The sequence below is a fragment of the Mytilus californianus genome, unplaced genomic scaffold (assembly GCF_021869535.1).
Source record: "Mytilus californianus isolate M0D057914Y unplaced genomic scaffold, xbMytCali1.0.p SCAF_8, whole genome shotgun sequence".
In the NCBI taxonomy this organism is placed as follows: domain Eukaryota; kingdom Metazoa; phylum Mollusca; class Bivalvia; order Mytilida; family Mytilidae; genus Mytilus; species Mytilus californianus.
In genome coordinates this window covers 103159339-103178906 of record NW_026262734.1, presented here as the reverse complement: position 1 = coordinate 103178906, position 19568 = coordinate 103159339, and the positions used below count along the sequence as shown (strand labels likewise).

Genomic DNA, 19568 nt, shown 5'->3' with positions numbered 1-19568 from the left:
GCTTACATTATGTTGGTAAGTCAATGCAAAATACCACAAACGCCTCAATGTAACATTTGTCAATAAATGGATTAGGAATTTATTCAATACACAAAATTAAGATCTTACCTCAAGAAAAAAAAACATGAACAAAAATCAATTATTTCCATACGTTAAACCAGTTAACAGTATGTCTTATAACTCAATATATATACCACACAGGTAAAGATTTGTTAAAAATGCTGGGAGACGCATATAATAAGTGAACATTATGATATATATATGGCATTTTGACATAATTTTTTTCACAATAATTTATTGGAAACATCTCCAGACAAATGTCAATATCATATAATAAGAAAAGGTAGTTTAACTGCGATTGATACATACATTTCTTTTTCTCAAAATGACAAAATCCCTTAAATATGTGTATAATTAGAAACTGCCGCTGATTGACTTCCTAGTTTGTGACATGTACGGTAACACAAGGTTTATCAAGTGAAACGATGGACTAAGCGTATAGTATAGTCTTTTCACGTACATGTATGATAATTTTATTTGTTTGAATAGTTTCTGTGTTTTCTCCTTGATTTCGCCTTTTGAATGCGTTTTCAATATATTTCGATGTTTATATGTAACCGTAAAATTGCCAATGATAAACGAATTGTATATGCAGTTTTAACAATACTTTATTTTCTTTATCAATCTGTTTTTCTTCAACGTCACCAGATCAGCAATCTGCAGATATGAAAACAACATCCGTATATACAATATAAATTGTAACTAAAGTTCAAATCTCGAAAATCTATTTTTAAAATACAAGTCATGTGAAAATACGAAGGGAATCACATGGACCAAATTTCAGGACGGAATAGGACACTGTGGGTAAATTAGACGACTATTTCTGAATCCTAGGTGAACATGATTCTTGTTAGTTAAAAAACAATACATCGTATCGGTCAACCAATTCGTTAAACTTGTGTTCATTGAAAACATTAAAATATATCGATTACAAGGAAGCTTTTGAACCACGAGTTCCAAGTGGTGAAGTTGAAATAATCCCTTCGAACATTTAACTGACGCAATCACGAATTGGTTGGCCAAATGTGAAATAGCTGTTTCATAGAAGAGGGACGAAAGATACCAGAGGGACAGTCAAACTCATAGATCGAAAACAAACTGACAACGTCATGGCCAAAAATAAAAAGACAAACAGACAAATAATAGTACAGATGACACAACATAGAAAACTAAAGACTAAGCAACACGAACCCCACCAAAAACTGGGGGTGATCTCAGGTGCTCCAGAAGGGTAAGCAGACCTGCTCCACATGTGGCACCTGTCGAGTTGCTTATGTTATTACAAATCCGGTAAATAGTCTAATTCGGTAAGTCACATTCGTGAAAAGGGAAGGGTATTGTAGTTACGACATAAGGAACATATCCGATATCATCTGTGAAACGGTTATTCCATAACGGTCAACCAACTCGTGATGGCGTCCATAAAATTTACGAAGGGATGACATAGATGATGCCGGATTTGTTCCAATTGTCGTAAAGACAATCTTGGCCGCTTTTCCTCAAATGTGAACTACTTTAGTTTTGCGACATGTCATTGATTGGCAGTTTGATCTTGATTTATGAGTTTGAATATCCGTTTGGATCTTTCGCCTCTCTTTCCAATTATATATGTGCATTAATAAATAAAAGGCGGAGATATTTCAGGAACTCCTATATTTGTAACCTGCCGTGTTAGACTTATAACCGGGATTGTACTTTGTACTTGCATTAGCCTTAACAATCTTCTGTGTCAAATAACACACTTTCATACAATGTGATTATAATTTGAAAATGTTTTGTTTTCATTTTTCACTTGAATTATTATTTTCTCGGGTATATTCTATGAAATGTAAAGTCAAATTGTTATACTTTAATTTAGACGTTTGGCGTATGAGTTTTATAGTATTTCGAAATTAAAAGATTTAATAACAATGTTGAAAAGTAGTTCAGTTTAGCAAACAAACCGCTTTATTGAAAAAAATATTACCTGATGCGAAACTGAGCCTGCCACTAGTTGATTCTGTCCCTGCCGAATTCGAAGCCTTACATTCGTAGACTCCACTATCACAATCTTGCAAATTTCTAATCATTACCCTTTTAAATCATAAAGACAGTACATAAAACAAAATAGAATTACTAAAGCAAAGCAAAAAAAATGCTACATTTCCACCTTAAAATTAATGTATACATGTTTAGTAAATACCAGTCACTTAAATCTTTTTTGCATATTAACGTATTATCATATTTGATATCCTATATATTCAAATTTAATGTTGGTTGTAGTATCGATGTGCAATTTTGTAATTGTGTGAGGGAAATCTAACGATGAAATATTTTGTTGATATCTGAACAGCTTGAAACTAAATATTTCATCGTAAAATTTCTCATAAAAGGCTGATGAATCAGTTGCAAAAGTTGTATATTCAAAAATATCTTAAACTACTTCTGGTGAATACTATTCCCTATAGAACAATATTCATGAAACATGTTATTGCGCACTAATCGTTTGCTTTCAGCACATTAAATAATGGTAAAAACAAAATAAACGTTATACATAAAATAGTATCTGTCTTTTCCTGAGCATCTGAAATCATCGCTAGTTTACAGCTAATTTCCTAATGCATGCAGGGTAAGACTTTGGTTAGCTTGCTTGCTTTGTTTGTATATTGACAATTGTAATTGGGATAACTTTCAATCAAATTTAAATATAATATATACTTGTTTAATAAGCCTGTCTATATTGTCTATATTGTTTGCAGATGTCAATCTTAATTACAATGCTTGAGCTAACTTTTATAAAAACAAAGCAAGCAAGCCAGTCAAAGTTTTACTCTACAAGCATTAGGAAATTAGCTGTAAATAAAGATTGTGTTGCTCGGTTGTAATATTTTTCGTTTTTCGTTTGTTTGTCATGGTTTTGTTGGTCTCTCTTTTGGTTTGTTAATATTTACCTGGATGATCCAAAACGACTTCGTCTGATATTAAAACGACCGCCATGTTCTATTTTGACGCCATTTTTAAACCATTCATAATCAGGCAATGGGTCACCACTTATATCGCAAAATAATAATCCGTCTTGTCCAATACATGCTTTTGCAATTTCTAGCTCCTTGTGTTTTTGAATTGATTGACCTAAATATACAATTAATCATATAGTGAAATAATTGTTAAGACAATTAAGTAAACGGTACCAATTTTACTGCACTATATTTGTATTTCGACAATTAATGTCTCTTCAGTGATGCTCAAGGCCAAAGTAAAATAATAAATGGATTATGTTAACAACAAGGCATGGTTGGTTTTAAAAAGAACATTTGACTCCATTAAACACATATCAACAGTTCGTCTTGCATGATAAACAGCAGTTACACTACCGAGGACAATATTGTTATAACTTAATTTTAAAGAGAAAGTGTTTGCCGATAGTATGTCTATACACTGGTAGAGGATACTTTCAGTAAAAAAAAAACGCATTCGGTACAACTACCAACAAAATGTGAAAATTAGTTTTATCTTCATAATTTCAGTAATGTGCTAAAATATATTGCAGGTTTACAAACACGTGTGTATTCGTGTGTTTTATATACAAAAATTAATATAAGAAACATTATACACCGACAAATGATATAAACCTTATGAAGATAAATAACGAAATGACACTCAACCTAGTTCAAAATTATTCAAAGTAGTAAACAAAATTGAAATCACTATTTTGTTAGTTATTTCTTGTTTTATTTTAAATGTCACGTTCACGCAGCATCTGTCATGCTTTACTATCAGTTTTTATTTTCCCCATTATTCTTGCAATCTAGTAATCTTACCATGGGTTGCCATAATAACTATACAACATAACATAAACACATTACACATCAAACCAACCATCATTACTAGTGTTTTCTACAAAGGAAATTGATTTTAATGAAAATATTATCATTATTCTGATTACAATATTTTGATTTGTAATATAGTTGTTTTATACTGCAAATAGTTGTGTTTATTTCCTAAATATAGTAACAAAGCTATATTTTGTGCAATGTCAGTTTCCACAATCAGGGGTTCATTTAGGGATGAAAATATGTTTGAAATTTGTGTTACAATTAAAATAGCTCTCAATGTATTAATTCAAGTTCAGTATAAAAACAATATTATAGGTCAATGTCAGAAAAACAAAAACTTTTTTGTATTCGGTACAAAACTGGTGAAGGGCTCGGTACAACCTCGCCCATCCCAATTTCTCAGCCTCATACAAAAAAGTTTATATTTTTCTGACATTGACCTAATATTGTATACATCTTATCATTGAGAATGTACTTACATGAGCAACACGACGGGTGTACCTAGTGGAGCAGAATCTGCTGACCCCTCCGGAGCACCGAGAATCAATCAAGTACTCAATTCAAAATCAAAATTCTTCAATTTAAGTTTTCTGTCTTCGCAGAAATCCGTCACAGTTGTGGTTTTTACAGACATTTTTAGTTACAAATCAAAATGAGGATTAATATTTCCCGCGCTTTTCATTCTGATCACACAATTATTGGTTTGGTGATAATTGTAAATCAGAGTTTTCAGAAACTTCTTTTTTCGACATCCAACCGATGTATCGTATGTCGAGGCTTGAAACCGATTTAACAGGACGAAACGTCAAGCCAAAGTAAACCATAAAGGCGAAATGGCATTGAACTTTGTGACAGTGCAAAAACTGACCCACGAACATTTTGGTCGACTATAAGGCCTACGAGTAGAACACGATGCACACTTACAAATGATGTGATTTTAAATATTTCGAAAGAATTCTTGGCGAAGATCCACCCGATCTTTGTATTGAAGTATTGAACTTGATAAATAATGAACATTTTGAAAATATAGGCATAGATATTTTAGACTCTGAAATTACTGAAGATGAAATTGTGAAATCGATAACAAAATCAAAATAAGGCAGAAGTACGGGAAATGACAAAATTATCAGCGAAATGTTTGATGCAAGTCCAACATTGTTTGCTCCAATTTTAAAGAAACTACTCAACTATACCTTTGAAAGTGGAACTTTTTCTGATACCTGGGCAGTTGGTATTGTTAATGCTGTTATTAAGAGTGGAAATTTGACCGACCCAAATAACTATCGACCCATCGTTTTAGTGAGTGTCTCATCCATTGGTTTTCGTCCCGGACATTTAACTATTGATGCTATTTTTGTTCTACATGGTATACTTGTACATATTCGTCAACTGGAGGAAACGGAAGGAATAGTTCTCATCAGCGGATTATTAATCATTGAATCGGCATTATATTTTATGGCTAATCTGGACATGTCGACACATCGAAACATCGACATATTGACACATTGACACATCGACATATGGACACATCGACATATGGACACATCGACACACTGACACTGGTTTATGGTCAATCTGTCGCCATAACTAGGCTTTGACAAAGAACAATATAACGCCTTGTGCTGAGTCACTTTGGCATCTAGGGTCCTCTGGTAACATGGTAAGTGTAATAGAGAAATTTACAGCCGTAAGGCTGTTTAAAATAGGAATCTACTGGAGTAGGTTGTGTCAAATAGAAATCTAACGCCGTTCGTTGTGTCCAACAATAAACTAGCGTCCTAGGCTAGGGTTGGGGTTTGGGGTCACATTTAGGGTTAATGTTAGGGTTTATGGTTATGATTAGGGTAAAGGATGAGGGTTTGGGTTAGGGTACGTAGGTTTAGGATTAGGGTTAGGATCAAAAGGCAATCTTACGCCGTAAGCTGTGTCAACTGGCAATCTAGCGCCGGAGGCTGTGTCAAAGAGCACTCTAGTGCCGTAGGCTGTTTCAAAGAGAAATATAGCACCGTAGGTTGTGTCAAATTGCAATCTAGCGCCGTAGGCTGTTTCAAACGGCAATCTAACGCCCTAGGCTGTGTCAAAGAGCAATCTAGCAACATAGGCTGTGTCAAAGAGCAATATAGACTGTATGTATATATATATATATATATGGGAAACTGCAACAAATAAAAGACAGCAGAAAACATTTTATTACACATGTAATATAATACCATCAATGTGCTTTAAAAAACTGTACCTTGACACATTCCAATAATATCCACTTTACATTCTTTCCAAGGATTACATTTTGGTTCCAGTAAATTCATGCTATAAAAGTTGTATACATTCGTCATGACAATTTCTAACTAAACCAGTACAATTCTCAAAACCAACTATAATTGATCAATTACTATAATTGTAACTGAGATACTAACCTTAAGGAGAAAACTTAAATGTTGCACACTGAATAATGCAAGAATAGTCATGGTTAACAAATCTTAACCATAAATCATCTATGCAGAAAAAATAAATGTGTACTAGTTCTCAAACTTTCTGAAATATTGTGTGTTATACAAGTAATTACTGTCAATGTGTCGATGTGTCGATGTGTCTATGTGTTGATGTGTCGATGTGTCTATGTGTCTATGTGTCGATGTGTCTATGTGACGATGTGTCTATGTGTCAATGTGTCTGTCATTGGTGACTACGTTTACAGGCATACATTATATTTGATACAGGTATCGTACATATCCTTGCTGATGTATGAATATGTAATTGGGTGAGGAACTACTTCTACCGCCTATCACAGTTGAGCCAAAGAAGAAACTATACTGCGCTTTCGTTGACTTTCAAAAAGCGTTCGAAATTAAGCAGGAGAATTTTGATATATAAATTACTTCGAAATGGAGTCAGCAGTAAATGTGTGGCCATTATAAAATCTATGTATGCGTCTGTGCGTCTCAGAGTAAGATTTGGTGGACTTCTATCTGATGCCTTTGACAATTTGTTGGGAATAAAACAAGGCGGGATTTATCTTCTTTATTATTCCTCTTTTTTATCAAATAATGAAGATATAGTGAACCTGAATAGACTTTTAATCTATTGGATACTTTTTGCAGACGATACTGTCTTGTTTGCCAAATTTCCCAAACTTCTTCAACAGTTACTTGACAATCTATCCAAATATTGTAGAAAATGGAACATAGAAGTTAACGCTGATAAACTTAAGTAGTTGTGTTCAGAAATATATGGCACCCTGTAAACAATCGTTTCATATATAATAACCAAGAACTTCAAATCGTAAATTCCAACGTTTACCTTGGAATGTACCTTGGAATGTTGCAACACTTTAACGGAAAATTCTTACACACACAAAAAACGACTGTCTCAACAAGGAGCAAGAGCTCTCTCGTCACTCTTAAACTGTTTGAATAATATCTACATTACTACACATAAACAGTGTCTTCTTTACGACAGTATGCTTGGATCGGCACTGAACTATTCTTCAAAAATATGGGGTTTTCATCTCGCCAACGACATAGAGATTATTTATAAGTTTGTTTTAAAAGTAGGTAAACGTGCCCCTATTGGATTTCCTTGTGGCGAGCTTGGTCATTTACCTATGCATGTTTTAAGAAAACAATTAATCCTAAAATATTGGTAAAATATTGTTATACATAAACCAGCTTTTATATATGATGTTATAAAGACACTCATTAAAGACCAATATCTGCGAAAATGGTCAGCAGATATATATGATTGTGGTATTTGTCTGGAGAATTATTTAAGCTACATTAATAATGTTCACATTCTTTCAAAACTACGAAGTGATACATTGAAACTAAATGTTGAAGTTGGTCGTTTCTCTGATATACCGAGAGAATCTCTGATATACCAAGAGAACTGCGTCTATGTGTATTTTGCAGCATGCATGCAATGTGTTGAGAACGAATTTCATTTTGTATTGGTATGTTCGGCATATAGAACAATCTGAGAATTTTTTTTTTTGCCACGTTATCATTGTTCATGGCAAAAAACTTTAAAAATTATCTTATTTGTTTAAAGCTTCTTCACGATCGCTTACAATTAAGCTCTGTAACTATTTGAAGAATGCATGGAAAGCAAGATCTGATATTCTTGGTTAGTTATATTATTATTTGTGTATTGTTCTCTGTTATCAGTCTTTTGTCACTGTGTGTATATATTATGTATTGCCATAGCATTCCTGTATGCTCTTGCAAATCAATATTCATTCATTTAATTAAGAAGCATAATACTTCTTGTAATTTATATCTGATCGCCGATAAGTATTATGATGACATATATCAAGATAATTCAAATAAAATTGACACATCTTCCTTTTCAACTTCATTCGATCCGCTACAGATACATTTGATTTTATTGATCTTTCCAATCAGTACCTCATGCATTTTGCATATCCGAAGAAGCTTAAAATCGAAACATTGTTAAAGTATTGGATTGTTTCTGTTTGTTTACACATAAGAACGAGTCTTATAGCTGGCTGTTCGGTGTGAGCCGAAAATGTGTCTATGTGTTGATGTGTCTATGTGTCGATGTGTCGATGTGTCAATGTATCAATGTGTCGATATGTCTATGTGTCTAAGTGTTGATGTGTCTATGTGTCTATGTGTCAATGTGTCTGTCATTGGTGACTACGTTTACATGCATACATTATATTTGATACAGGTCTCGTACATATCCTTGCTGATGTATGAATATTTAATTGGGTGAGGAACTACTTTTACCGTCTATCACAGTTGAGCCAAAGAAGAAATTATACTGCGCTTTCGTTGACTTTCAAAAAGCGTTCGAAATTAAGCAGGAGAATTTTGATATATAAATTACTTCGAAATGGAGTCAGCAGTAAATGTGTGGCCATTATAAAATCTATGTTTGCGTTTGTGCGTCTCAGAATAAGATTTGGTGGACTTCTATCTGATGCCTTTGACAATTTGTTGGGAATAAAACAAGGCGGGCTTTATCTTCTTTATTATTCCTCTTTGTTATCAAATAATGAAGATATAGTAAACCTGAATGGACTTTTAATCTATTTGATATTTTTGCGGACGATACTGTCTTGTTTGCCAAATTTCCCGAACTTCTTCAACAGTTACTAGACAATTTATCCACATATTGTAGAAAATGGAACATAGAAGATAACGCTGATAAACTTAAGTAGTTGTGTTCAGAAATATATGGCACCCTGTAAACAATCGTTTCATATATAATAACCAAGAACTTCAAATCGTAAATTCCAACGTTTACCTTTGAATGTTGCAACACTTTAACGGAAAATTCTTACACACACAAAAAACGACTGTCTCAACAAGGAGCAAGAGCTCTCTCGTCACTCTTAAACTGTTTGAATAATATCTACATTACTACACATAAACAGTGTCTTCTTTACGACAGTATGCTTGGATCGGCACTGAACTTTTCTTCAAAAATATGGGGTTTTCATCTCGCCAACGACATAGAGATTATTTATAAGTTTGTTTTAAAAGTAGGTAAACGTGCTCCTATTGGATTTCTTTGCGGCGAGCTTGGTCATTTACCTATGCATGTTTTAAGAAAACAATTAATCCTAACATATTGGTTAAATATTGTTATACATAAACCAGCTTTTATATATGATGTTATAAAGACACTCATTAAAGACCAATATCTGCGAAAATGGTCAGCAGATATATATGATTGTGATTTTTGTCTGGAGAATTATTTAAGCTACATTAATAATGTTCACATTCTTTCAAAAAGGGGGACGAAAGATACCAGAGGGACAGTCAAACTCATAGATCGAAAACAAACTGACAACGTCATGGCCAAAAAATAAAAAGACAATCAGACAAATAATAGTACAGATGACACAACATAGAAAAATAAAGACTAAGCAACACGAACCCCACCAAAAACTGGGGGTGATCTCAGGTGCTCCGGAAGGGTAAGCAGATCAAAACTACGAAGTGGTACATTGAAACTAATTGTTGAAGTTGGTCGTTTCTCTGATATACCAAGAGAACTGCATCTATGTGTATGTTGCAGCATGCAATGTGTTCAGAACGAATTTCATTTTGTATTGGTATGTTCGGCATATAGAACAATCTGAGAATTTTTTTTTTTGCCACGTTATTATTGTTCATGGCAAAAAACTTTAAAATTATCTTATTTGTTTAAAGCTTCTTCATGATCGCTTACAATTAAGCTCTGTAACTATTTGAAGAATGCATGGAAAGCAAGATCTGATATTCTTTGTTAGTTATATTATTATTTGTGTATTGTTCTCTGTTATCAGTCTTTTGTCACTGTGTGTATATATTATGTATTGCCATAGCATTCATGTATGCTCTTGCAAATCAATATTCATTCATTCAATTAAGAAGCATAATACTTCTTGTAATTTATATCTGATCGCCGATAAGTATTATGATGACATATATTAAGACAATTCAAATAAAATTGAAATATCTTCCTTTTCAACTTCATTCGATCCGCTACATATACATTTGATTTTATTGATCTTTTCCAATCAGTACCTCGTGCATTTTGCATATCCGAAGAAGCTTAAAATCGAAACATTGTTAAAATATTTGATTGTTTCTGTTTGTTTATACATAAGAACGAGTCTTATAGCGTGCTGTTCGGTGTGAGCCAAGGCTCCGTGTTGAAGGTCGTACTTTGACCTATAATTGTTTACTTTTACAAATTGTGACTTGGATGGATAGTTGTCTCATTGGCACACATACCACATCTTCTTATATCTATTATACACTATTCAACGTGTGATTTTATACCATATGACAGAAATGCAAAATGTTCATTTTATTGTTCACGACTAAACCATGAAGTCAATGATATTTGGTATTTTATTTTATACGTAACTATATGTCCGGTTATTTATAGGATGTGTATATTGTACAAAGTCCAAACAAAAATATTTGTTTTCTCAGTAATGAAAACCAAAATTTTTAATAATTCACTTTCAAATTTTTTTAGTGAAACTCCTTAAAAACAGACTATGTCCTCTTTCATATGTAACACCTGTTATTAATTCATATCATTGGAAAAGATAAACGTATATGAGTGACATTATATGAGGCAACGAAACATCCATTTTATGAACTTGTTTTCATTATTGTTTAGGGACCAGCTGAAGCCCGCCTCCGGGTGCGGGATATTCTCGCTGAGTTGAAGATTCATTGGTGTCCTGGGCTGTTCTGCGCTCTTTTATTCGGGTTGTTGTCTCTTTGACACATTCCCGGTTTCTATTCTCAATTTTTGCTTAACAGCACAGTGCGAAGCTATTAGTTTCATACGATATTCACGCCATCTTGAAATTATTACGTAACAAATTTCGGTTCTCATTGATTGCCTTATGATTTGGGAAAGTTTCTATTAGCTAGAATGAGATATAAATTGGAACAAGTCCCGGACAGGAGAAGATATTAAATACGGAAAAGTGACAGTATGGGTATTCAAGATCTGACCCAATACCCGATCTATAAATAATTTTGACTTTACTGTTTTACCTTGCTGTATAATGTCGAGTCAAATTCATATTGATACATTGCTACATATTGACGTAATTTATGATATTGCGAAGCACCCTACACTTTTTTTTAGAAAAGTTACACTTGTATAAAATTATTGTCTAATAGGAAATACTATGTTTCGTTTCCTTGTTTTGTCATTAAGAAATGACATATCTTTTCAGCCATGTATTGCCAGTATGGCAAATGATTTAAATATCAGTGTATGCGTGAAGGAGTTAATGTTTTAACATTATGTAGCTCCATATTATAAAAACAAAAGGATGTTTTGCCTGCTGTTATAGAATATATTAAGCAATATGTGGGAATGATTTGAGTTATCTTTACTGAAATAACTTTCGATGTTTTAAAGTAAACCAAGACGCTTTATATCATATCACAATGTACGCAAAAAGTGGAAACCATCCTACGAATTTTAGGTCAAATATATTGATCGTTTAACTTGAAACATAATTTATCTTTATACACTTCAAATACAAATTGGTGGGAAATTTACCACGTTTTATTTTTTTTTTTTTTTTTTTTTTAAAAACCACGTTTTATGTTAGCAATAGAAAATGACAGTAACACTAATCATCCGAAATTACCTTTCAAATGTGTTTGCCGTGATTATATAATAGTTGTCCGGCCCAAGATAGCAATTAGGGATAATTATTGTGACAAGTTGTTAAAAATTACATTTACAAGGTCAGATCTGTTCTTACAACAATTAAATTGCATGAACAACAAATATTCTCGATTAACCTTTTCCGTAATATATCCTTATAAGTTGGTTTTACGATTTATTTGTCTTGTCTATATTTTTAGTTATTCTTTAAAAATTCTTGTTTTCATTTTCTATTTTGAATTAGTCGTTTATGTCTTTATTGAGTTATTTAGTACTTTCAGTTTCTTGGTTTCTTTCTCCCTTTCATTCATTTGATTTATTCTGTTTCGACCTGTCTTTTTATTTATGATACTTCTTTTGTCTTTGACATTCGTTTCCGTTTTAGATTTTTCTGTTATACAGTTGAAACCTCCTTTCTGTTTGAGTTGTCGTTATCGCCGTTGTTCAAAAGAGTTTTAGGTTCCATAAACCATACTTACAACACAAAATGAAAAACGAAAAAACTTATACACTTAGTACAGATCTTAGATTGTTTTCGAGAACTGTAAGCTTATTCAAAGACCGATTTCAAATAACAAACTAGGATTTTCGAAGCCAAAAGAGTAGCAAAAATTACCAAAGGGACATTCAAACTCATAAGTAGAATAAAAACTGACAACGCCATGGCTAAAAAAGAAAAAGACAAACAGACAAACAACAGTACACAAAACACAACATAGAAAACTAAAGACTGAGCAACACGAAACCCACCAAAAACTAGGGGTGATCTCAGGTGCTCCGGAAGAGTGAGCAGATCCTGCTTCACATGTGGCACCCGTCGTGTTGCTCATGTTAGTACGAACCCGGTAACAAGTCTAATTCGGTAGGTCACGTCGCACAATCGGGGAATAGCCTAGTCAATTTAGCTCTAAAATCACTCAACCTCCAACTAATTGCAACACAAGGTTTTTTTAGTGCAAATTATAATATAGACTTGTACTAACAACATACTAAAACTTTACATTGATATAATTTGCGGAAAAGGTTATTTTGGTGTGAAATACGTGGTTTTTAGAGAAAAAATGCTGAAAACTGGAAAAGAAGAAAAATTGTTATCTATGGTTACACTTTTAGACCTAAAGCTTGTTGAAGACAGGAAACCTTATCTTAATAGACTATTGTGTAGTCCTCTAGTTATTATTATTCATAATGAAGTAATTTTGAGGTGAAATGAGTGATTTTTAGAGAAAAACGTTGAAAACTGGAAACGTAGAAAATCTCCGTTGTTAATGGTTAATATTTTTAAAATTTGATCTGTATAGAAAAAAGAACATACTATTTTATGTTTATTTTGTGAAGTCCTTCAGTTATCAATATTAATATTTGGGTAATTTTGGTTGAATATATGTTTTAAGACAGAAAACCCGAAAACTGGAAATGAAAAAATCTCGGTTATTGATGGTTAAAACTTTCCAATTGGGATCTAAATAGAAAATGATATCTGATGTTTATCTTAAGAAGTCCTATAGTTATTAGTATTTAAAAAAATTGTAATTCTTGTGTCAATTGTGACAAATAGAAATAAAAAGCTCGGTTATTCATGGTTAAAACTTTTAACATAGGATCTTTATAGACAGACTATATTATCTTATGTTTATATGCATATGTATTCCTCTTATTATCAATATCAATAATAATCAATTTGTTGTGTGAAATATTTTGTTTTACGAACTAATTACAAAACAAGAATGTGTCCATAGTACATGGATACCCCACCCGCACTATCATTTTCTATGTTCAGTGGACCGTTTGGGTCAAAACTCTAATTTGGCATTAAAATTGGAAAGACCATATCATAGGGAACATGTGTTCTAAGTTTCAAGTTGATTGGACTTCAACTTCATTAAAAACTACCTTGACCAAAAACCTGAATCTGAAGCGGGACAGACGGACGAACGAACGGACGCACGGACCGAAAAACATAATGCCCCTAAGTGAGGGGCAAAAAAAAATAAAAAAAATTAAAATCTTGGTTATTTCCAGTTTGAATTTTGAAAACGTAAACAGGGAATGTGTCAAAGAGAAAACAAGGCCACTTTAATGGGTCTTTAACATAGCAAGTTAATCCGGCACACGGAGGTAGGCTTCAGCTGACCCCTTAATTATTTTGTACACTAGTTCAGCAAAATGGACACCACCTTAAAGGCCTTGAGTCGGTTTCACAAAAAAACTTACGACTAAGATTGATCGTAAGTCATGGACAATTCAGTATACTTAAGTTTTTTTTGTGAAATCGACTCCTGAACTCCAATACATACAAATGAACCAAAATTATCAACAACAAAAACAAAACACACAAGACAAACAAAGGTTAAATCTTGAGGTTCCTGACTTGGTATAAGTGCAATAATGGCTGGGGTAAAACATATTGTGTGAGAACTCAACCCTCGGCTCCCCTAGTTTCTCTAGACAATGTAGAATAAATAAACACACAGTAAAACTCAGTTTTAAAGAAGTGCATTTTGTGGAAGTTTGAAATTTTTATCTTGTGTTTCTGTTATGTGTTTATAGCAATTATACGTGTTCTGTAGGTATAATAAACGAACAAAAAATGATTGTGTTCAAAAATAACTGTAAATCAGTTTGGTTACTCAGTGACTTTGATTTTGTCATGTTAATTGCTGGAAACTTCATTTTTCTAGTGTCCTTGCATCGTCATTGACTGTAGTCCTTTTTGTGTATTTTTTCATTAGCTACTTTTACAATATTTGAATTGCATAAAGTCACAGTTAAACACAGACGATGTGATTGAAGATTTCTCTTAATGTGTTGCTCATTTTTTTTAGCAAGCTCTATCAATATCCACGTTTAATTTCAGATATATAAGCTTTTTAAATTTAGGAACATATACTTGTTCACTGAATTAGCATTAAAAATGGGGCAAAAGATACCAGAGGGACAGTCAAACTCATAGTTCGAAAATTAAATGTAGATCTGATATTGTTTAAGGCAATTTCAAGAGCAGCTTTGTCAATACGATTATAAGTTTACCTCAAGAGCTTGAATTTAAATAGTAATTGTACCAAAGTGGTCCAATTTTGGATGTTGAAAATGAGATAAGCACTGTTGAATGAATTGATGGGATCACTTCCTGGAGGAAGTATTAATAGTAACAGCACCTTATGTGTGTAACCAGTAAGGTAAAACCTGTACGTGGTGGTCTGAAACATCAACCAAATGATAATGAAAAAGAACTAACATGGGTTGTCTGCTGTATGAAAATATTATGGCCAAACATATATATATATATATATAAAGAAAAGCATTACAAAGTTCCTTCTTTAAGATATCTCATTGAATTAATTTAATAAAAGGTAATCAGCTTTAGCCTAAGAACTGTAAATAAGTGGACGACTTATGGCCAGAGTTAGCGTTTAGATAGTCATGTCTAATTTGAAATTATGTGTGTTATTTTTTGTTAGTCGTTTGGGTTGCTTTCTCATTGACTTTAAAAACCTCAAATCTCTCTTTATTCATGATTATACTCTATTATAGAAATATCAATGTTAAAGACGCCGTTTTCTGCTTTCGGAATGTGCTGACCTGTATTCAACTCATTTGAACGAAACTACAAAAATATTTAAAAAAAAAACACCTCATGCCTAAAGAATATAAATGTTTAGCTTTTAAGGTCCACTAAACTCTATCAGTGATTTCTTAAGTATGTTTGATCGCTTGCCAGTGAAACCATAATTTATTGTAAAATCTCCCCACTTTAAAAACATAAGAAGATGTTGTATGATTGCAAATTAGAAAACTTTCCACAAGAGATAACAATGATGTGGGTGTGGATGTTAACAAATATAATAGCTCATCGTTAAAATATAAAACTGTTAAGACAATAAATGGAAAAACAAATACGACAGACAGCAATCAATAACCACCAAATAATAAAGGGCCACTTTCTTGTGATAATCATATTAATAGTGTTCAGCGTTAACCATGTTTGCGAGCACTCAACCCTTTCATAATCAGGAACAGTTTTGAAATAGCATACAACATAAGAACAAATTGTAAAACTCAGTTTTTTTTCTGTTAAAGACCGATGGAATTTTTTACTAAAGAAAAAAGAATGTCATGTGGCTCCTTGTTATCCAATAAGAGAAGCTAATTCTTAACCGATATGAAATAAAACCAATTAACAAAAAGACACTGCGTTCTAAAAGCTAATTACAGTTGATGAATAAATACTGTTGGCACCGACTTAAATATAAATCAGGACACACCCGATTAGCAACCAAAGTGAAAAGTGGATTCAGTGTTACAGCCAAAGCTTTATTTATATGGTGAGCGAGTACTGAGATCGTCGCTTATTACATGAGTAGCTATTTGCTTCGAGGAGCTTGAAATTTTCATTTGTGAACAAATATTTAACATACAATCATTTAACACTCATCATTCTTATTTTTTTACGAAAAACATTGTTGGATTCTAAATCTTAACATGTTTGTTCTAGAAGGAAAATGAAAATAAAAATATTGTTTTCTTTATAGAGTTGTGGGAAAAAAATACATTAAAGACTTTGAATTTCAAAAATTAAGACTTGCAATAACATTTTTTTTTATAAAGGACAAAACATGTGTTTCGAGAACCTCTCCCCAACAAAAAATTAACTGTCAGTGCCTTTAACACACGGACAGAATTCTTTCAAATACCGAGTAGGATTGTGACTAAGTTGGTTAATCTAATTCAGTAAAGTTTCCCATTTATAGGTTACATACCAACACTATGGTGGAGAATTAGATTCATGGATTGTAAAATAGCAGAACACAATCGTGGTCTATATCTTTATTCAAATATACAAATTTTGAGACAAGAAAGTGATGCATATGTAATATTATTCTTTTAAATTGAGATAATTATGTATTGTATTGTATTATTTCAACTGTTTTAAAAAATACTGATAATTTTTTGAATAAATTAATTTTTTTCAACTGTAGCAAATAAGGGGAAGCAACTAATATAACCTTACTTTTACTACAAAAAATTTTGATTAATTACACCACTTTCCGCAAAATATATTTTTGTATTATTTTAGTATGTTGTTCATAGATAGTAACAGACTTGTTTTTCAGAGAAAAACTTTGTGTTGCAATTAGTTGCAGGTTGTTCACTATATTGACTAGACTAGAAAAGGAGACAGGATTGTAGTTGCGACAATTGGAACATATCCGCTATATTCTGCGAAACAGATATTCCATAACGGTCACCCTACTCGTGATGGCGTCCGTAACATTTACGAAGTGATGATTTCAACTTCACCACTTGAAACCCTTGGTTTAATAGCTTCCTTATCAGCAGCAACTCTCTATCAAAGAAATCACGATAGGAAATACAAGCCGTGGAATATAGTATCAACTGGGAGATATAATATACTCCGTATGTAGGCGCTGCTGGCATGTTGCTACATAAAAATGGAACGTTCACAATTGTGAAGCTGAAATCATCTCTTTTGTCGTAAAGTTTTGTTTTCAAACGACCCTCATTTTCAATTTCTAGTCAAGATATGAGGCAAACTTAACTGTATCTGTTGTATCCTTTATTTCAAGTTCGATGGGATAGATGCGTTCAACATAGTCACTAAATTTTGAATTATTTAGTGAGAGAACATCATCTATGTAACAAAACGTAAAGTTAAAGGATACTGCTAACTTCTTTTCTTTCTTCCTAAGAAGTTCCTGTATGAAGACATCATCATTGAATAAAGGAACAAGTCGGTCAGAAGAGGACCACAGTTGGTTCCCATGGAAATACCGATTGTTTGTTCAAAAACACGTCCTCCAAACGTAACAAATATGTTGTCAATCAAGAAATTAAACATCTTGATAATGTCAGTTTCAGAAAATTTTTTGTTTGAATCAGAGTGATTTTTTACAAAGTACGATTTGTCCTTCCCTAAGACAAGATACTTGTATCTACGTTGGCCGTTCTTTTTTTATGAAACAAAGCAGGACCAAATCTTTCAATTTGTCTTTTAGTTTGGAATTGGGAATTCTTGTGTAAAGTGTAAAAAAGTCAAATGTTTAATAATTAATTAATAAACTCATAACACATAAAATGTGCAAAGACTCCATTAACAAACGTACAAAAGCATGACCTTGCTCATGATCAAATAAAGTGTAGACAGAATGAGGGACCATAATCGTTCATGACTTGAAATCAGTGCATATTTAGCAATCAATGAGCTGGAATCAATCAAAATAAAATTAGTACCTATGGAGACAATAAGCAAAGACTCAAATACAGTTTTATATTGATGATAGTAAATGTATGTAAAATACCGATATTTACACTGATCGTATCCTACTATTAAGAACCGAGGATGTGACTCCTACAGGTAAAGTTCAACTTTCAAATAAAACAGTTGTATCTATGAACGTATCTAGTAAAGGGTTTATAAGTATTAATGAATTCCCTGACTTTATAATTTGCTAGTTACATACAGAATACGTTCTTAAAAATTTTAAACTTTACAACAGGTTTAGATTTATCGAAAGAGTAGGAAAGCTTCACACTCTACGAAATGGTCAAATGGACATTACCCATAAAAAGAGAAAATTTACAATTATAGCGGTATTAATTTTTCTTTTATTTGTCTCCTAACTTTTGTAAGATATTTCCCTTGTGGAACGTAAGTAGAAAAATCTCAAAAAAGACAATATATTAACGTCATACTAATGCCTTGTCTGGGAACTTTGTTCATTTAGTTAATAAATCTTGTCGGTATACTTAACAACAGAAAACCAGGCCTTTCATAGCCGACTATACGGTATGGGTTTTTCTCGTTGTTGAAGGCCGTACGGTTGCCTATAATTGCTTACATCCACTTTATTTGAACTTTTGTGGATAGTTGTCTCATTGGCAATCATACCTCATCTACTTATTTTTATAATGCTCATTATTAAACTAATATATTTTGTGTCGATACTTTAAAAATGAGTACCCACGACAACCAATAAGTGCTTTAACAGATCGTTTTACAACTGCGTTTCTGAAAAAAGTACTTTCAGTAAATTAATTCATACGAAATTAAACTAAACTACCAAAAAAGTACTTACTTTGGTAAGTTTACCTCCTAATTCCGTTTGAATCAAAATTATCGTATATTCTAAATAAAGAATGCTTACTTCGCCCCGAATGTAATGACATGAAAATTTAAACGTTTATATATATATAGGCTATAGTAAATAACAGTTACACTAATCATCTTAATCTGATTTTCAAAATTTGTGATGTGCTGTTTAAAAAATAATCATCGCGATCTTCGTGAGCGATTAATAATAAGTACGACTTATTTATAGAATCGTTTTTTAAATGTCATTTCAGTAACGAACAAGAACAAGGAATAACAAATATGTTCATTTCCGAAATCCCATATATTTTTTAATATTTCTTGATGTTTCCTCTTTTGTGAGTAGTCACTAAATGTCATTTATTTGGACAATTAACAATGAAACCCTAAGACATTTTCCTCTACAAGCATGTTTGATATATATGTTT

The 19568-nt window shown here is 32.5% G+C and overlaps 1 long non-coding RNA gene across 1 annotated transcript; it reads right to left on the bottom strand.

Moving 5' to 3' along the window:
• Positions 1-650: 650 nt before the first annotated feature.
• LOC127710735 (uncharacterized) lies at positions 651-19234 on the bottom strand. Its single transcript, XR_007986308.1, has 5 exons — positions 19127-19234; positions 3861-3936; positions 2991-3171; positions 2027-2133; positions 651-717 (listed from the first exon to the last, which is right to left on the bottom strand). It is a non-coding gene; the product is annotated as an uncharacterized LOC127710735 (long non-coding RNA).
• Positions 19235-19568: the final 334 nt, after the last annotated feature.